At 36.0% G+C, this 5,000-nt stretch overlaps 1 pseudogene; it reads left to right on the top strand.

The window, feature by feature from the left end:
* Nucleotides 1-3,621: 3,621 nt before the first annotated feature.
* Nucleotides 3,622-5,000, top strand: part of LOC133333634 (large subunit ribosomal RNA) — a 3,705-nt pseudogene continuing 2,326 nt past the window's right edge.

Raw genomic sequence — 5,000 nt, 5'->3', positions numbered from 1 at the left:
TACCCATTTTCGTTAAAAATTGCTTTATTTTCGACGAAAAAAATTAAATTTTTTTATTTTTGGAGAAAAAAATTTTATTCATTTAAAATAAGTTACCCATTATTCCAACTAAAATGAATAAAAAATCTTTTTCCAAAAATTCCATTTCGTTAATTTTTTATTAAGGTTTTTCTTCAAAAATCATCCCTCTTTCACATTTTAATGTGCCGCACTATGAAACTATCTATAGGTATGATGGCTGTCATGAAAATGTGGTCACATACCGTAGTCATCACAACTCATTGAAACATTAAGAACGATGACTGAAATCACCATTAGAGTGGTTGAAAGTGGTTTGTTCATGTTATACGATGAGTTTTGCGATGAATTAACGCTTCGAGTGGGTAGCTAGTAATAGTTGAATGCGATTGCTGTGGTTGGTAGTATTCATTCACTATAAGCGGGTACGATTGTGCAGTGCGTACAATTGTCTTTATTCATGGTTATCTTCCTACTATTACAAGCATGTTTCATTAAGTTGAGACGTTGACTGTTTGAATAGTAGGGAGCGAGTTTCTTTGCATCGTACGATGTGAGGAGTCTCGTTAAACAAATGTGTGATTTTTAAAAATGTTTATCCAAATGGTTAAACGAAAATATGAAATTCTTAATTTCATATCAATATCAAGTATAGTAAGTTGAAAAACCTACTATGCTGCGATGTTAAAAGTAATTTGAAATAAATTGCTAAAAATATTGAGAAAAATACCTCCAATATACTTTTTGAACAAATTACGCGAAAACGATGTCATTCAATATTTGGTGACTCGTTTCGTTGATTTTTCATTAAGTTGTCGATGGAAAAACATACAATAAAACATTATTCTGGTTGATCCTGCCAGTAGTTATATGCTTGTCTCAAAGATTAAGCCATGCATGTCTAAGTACACACGAATTAACAGTGAAACCGCAAAAGGCTCATTATATCAGTTATGGTTCCTTAGATCGTTAACAGTTACTTGGATAACTGTGGTAATTCTAGAGCTAATACATGCATTATAAACACGGACCTTTGGGACGTGTGCTTTTATTAGGCTAAAACCAAGCGATCTTTGATCGTTTATATGGTTGAACTCTAGATAACTTGCAGATCGTATGGTCTCGTACCGACGACAGATCTTTCAAATGTCTGCCCTATCAACTTTTGATGGTAGTATCTAGGACTACCATGGTTGCAACGGGTAACGGGGAATCAGGGTTCGATTCCGGAGAGGGAGCCTGAGAAACGGCTACCACATCTAAGGAAGGCAGCAGGCGCGTAAATTACCCACTCCCAGCTCGGGGAGGTAGTGACGAAAAATAACAATACAGGACTCATATTAGAGGCCCTGTAACAAGGACCTATTGGAGGGCAAGTCTGGTGCCAGCAGCCGCGGTAACTCCAGCTCCAATAGCGTATATTAAAGTTGTTGCGGTTAAAACGTTCGTAGTTGAACTTGTGCTTCATACGGGTAGTACAACTATAATTGTAGTTTGTACTATACCTTATGTATGTAAGCGTATTACCGGTGGAGTTCTTACATGCATAGGTACTTGTATTTATGTATGTTCCTCCTATTTAAACCTGCTTCAGTGCTCTTCATCGAGTGTTGTTGTGGGCCGGTACAATTACTTTGAACAAATTAGAGTGCTTAAAGCAGGCTCCAAATGCCTGAATATTTTGTGCATGGAATAATGAAATAAGACCTCTGTTCTACTTTCATTGGTTTTTAGATCAAGAGGTAATGATTAATAGAAGCAGTTTGGGGGCATTAGTATTACGACGCGAGAGGTGAAATTCTTGGACCGTCGTAAGACTAACTTAAGCGAAAGCATTTGCCAAATTGCAAAGCTGAAACTTAAAGGAATTGACGGAAGGGCACCACCAGGAGTGGAGCCTGCGGCTTAATTTGACTCAACACGGGAAAACTTACCAGGTCCGAACATAAGTGTGTAAGACAGATTGATAGCTCTTTCTCGAATCTATGGGTGGTGGTGCATGGCCGTTCTTAGTTCGTGGAGTGATTTGTCTGGTTAATTCCGATAACGAACGAGACTCAAATATATTAAATAGATGCTTTCAGGATTATGGTGTTGAAGCTTTTATAGCCTTCATTCGCGACCGCAGTAAAATGTGTTAGCGTTTGAATGTGTTTGTAAAAGTGGAGCCGTACCTGTTGGTTTGTCCCATTATAAGGACACTAGCTTCTTAAATGGACAAATTGCGTCTAGCAATAATGAGATTGAGCAATAACAGGTCTGTGATGCCCTTAGATGTCCTGGGCTGCACGCGCGCTACAATGAAAGTATCAACGTGTATTTCCTAGACCGAGAGGTCCGGGTAAACCGCTGAACCACTTTCATGCTTGGGATTGTGAACTGAAACTGTTCACATGAACTTGGAATTCCCAGTAAGTGTGAGTCATTAACTCGCATTGATTACGTCCCTGCCCTTTGTACACACCGCCCGTCGCTACTACCGATTGAATTATTTAGTGAGGTCTCCGGACGTGATCACTGTAACGCCTCGTGTGTTACGGATGTTTCGCAAAAGTTGACCGAACTTGATTATTTAGAGGAAGTAAAAGTCGTAACAAGGTTTCCGTAGGTGAACCTGCGGAAGGATCATTAACGTGTTCCAACCGTATAACAAAAACTTTTATTCTCCATATTTTCTACTTCTTCATTGAAGTGAAATTTGGAAATAAAACCCCACAAAAAAACCTAACTGTGTTCGTTTTCTTCATTGAAAACTTACATGTTTCGTTGTCAGTGTACTGGTTTACAATTCACATTCATTTGTGAATATAAAATCATACATTGTTCATAGTTTTTATTTTTTTTTTAAAGTAAAAACTATTTGATTTTCACAATGTACTGTTTTGATCTTAATTGATCGAATACATACGTTGAAATCAAAACATACAATTACAGTTGTACTTATATTTAATATAAGTTAATGTTCTTCTTCTGTTTGCTCGATATATTTTCGGATATGTTGATGTCAAGCGGTTGTTTGAACTAAGACATTCGCAACATAAATTGTATGTATAAAAACATAAGTTATTGAAGAAATTGATATATGCCAATTCATTTTGGTGTATTTTTGATTTCTTTCAATAAAAACAATTTTGACTGTATACAAAACAAAAATAAATTATCACTCTAAGCGGTGGATCACTCGGCTCATGGGTCGATGAAGAACGCAGAATTTTAGAGTGCTGCTTGGACTACATATGGTTGAGGGTTGTAAGACTATGCTAAATAAGTTGCTTAAATAATCAATTCAATTTATTGAATTGTGTTTTGAGCACATGTTATATTACTGGATTCTGGTTTTTTGTCACCAAAAGACCGCTATAGAATTCATAATATTAATAGTCAAGATAGAATACCTCATTGAAAAAATCCTAGTATTTTTTTATTAAAATACTTTCATTTTTTTCAATTAATTGAGGAAGGTCTAGCATAAAAATTTTTTATGAACTAGAATTGTCTCTTTTATATTGAAGAAAAAATATGAACATACAAAAAAGAAAAGATTTTTTCATTAAAATGATTTATTCTATAAAATGTAAACTATAAATTAGTATTTGTTTTATACAACCTCAACTCATATGGGACTACCCCCTGAATTTAAGCATATTAATGAGGGGAGGAAAAGAAACTAACAAGGATTTCCTTAGTAGCGGCGAGCGAAAAGGAAAGAGTTCAGCACTAAGTCACTTTGTCTTTATGGCAAATGTGAGATGCAGTGTATGGAGTGTTCAATTTCTAGTATGAGAAATTAACGATTTAAGTCCTTCTTAAATGAGGCCATTTACCCATAGAGGGTGCCAGGCCCGTATAACGTTAATGATTACTAGAGAACATTTCCAAAGAGTCGTGTTGCTTGATAGTGCAGCACTAAGTGGGTGGTAAACTCCATCTAAAACTAAATATAACCATGAGACCGATAGTAAACAAGTACCGTGAGGGAAAGTTGAAAAGAACTCTGAATAGAGAGTTAAAAAGTACGTGAAACTGCTTAGAGGTTAAGCCCGATGAACCTGAATATCCATTATGGAAAATTCATCGTTATGATTGCTATATGAATAATATAGTAAGAATGGCGTGCATTTTTTCCATATAAGGACATTGTAATCTATTAACATACCCAATTTATCATAAGATCAATGGCTTAAGTTTATTCAAATTAGTATGCTTGCGTATTAACATAGAATAAATGCTTTTGATTCGATAAAGTGTTGATAGATCTATTATATATAGCGCTTGAATACTTGTATTCTATAATGGCACATTAATCTTGATTTTTGTGTTTATTATATGCGCTTATATGATTTACAATGCGAAAGATTCAGGATACCTTCGGGACCCGTCTTGAAACACGGACCAAGGAGTCTAACATATTTGCAAGTTATTGGGAATATAAACCTAATAGCGAAATTAACATAACTTTTATGGGATTAGTTTTTAGTCTATTTATAGTCTATTAATTCAATCCCGGGGCGTTCTATCAGTTATGCATAATAATATTTATATTATTTATGCCTCTAACCAGAGCGTACCTTGAGCATATATGCTGTGACCCGAAAGATGGTGAACTATACTTGATCAGGTTGAAGTCAGGGGAAACCCTGATGGAAGACCGAAACAGTTCTGACGTGCAAATCGATTGTCAGAATTGAGTATAGGGGCGAAAGACCAATCGAACCATCTAGTAGCTGGTTCCCTCCGAAGTTTCCCTCAGGATAGCTGGTGCATTTAAAAATTATGTAAAATAATCTTATCTGGTAAAGCGAATGATTAGAGGCCTTAGGGTCGAAACGACCTTAACCTATTCTCAAACTTTAAATGGGTAAGAACCACACCTTTCTTGGTATGAAGGTGTGGTTGTGATATAATGTGCCCAGTGGGCCACTTTTGGTAAGCAGAACTGGCGCTGTGGGATGAACCAAACGTAATGTTACGGTGCCCAAATT

The sequence above is a fragment of the Musca vetustissima genome, unplaced genomic scaffold, assembly GCF_032173495.1.
Source record: "Musca vetustissima isolate MV318-11 ecotype Yass unplaced genomic scaffold, APGP_CSIRO_Mvet_v1 utg19881, whole genome shotgun sequence".
NCBI classification, from domain to species: domain Eukaryota; kingdom Metazoa; phylum Arthropoda; class Insecta; order Diptera; family Muscidae; genus Musca; species Musca vetustissima.
This window is presented reverse-complemented; position numbering and strand designations above follow the sequence as displayed.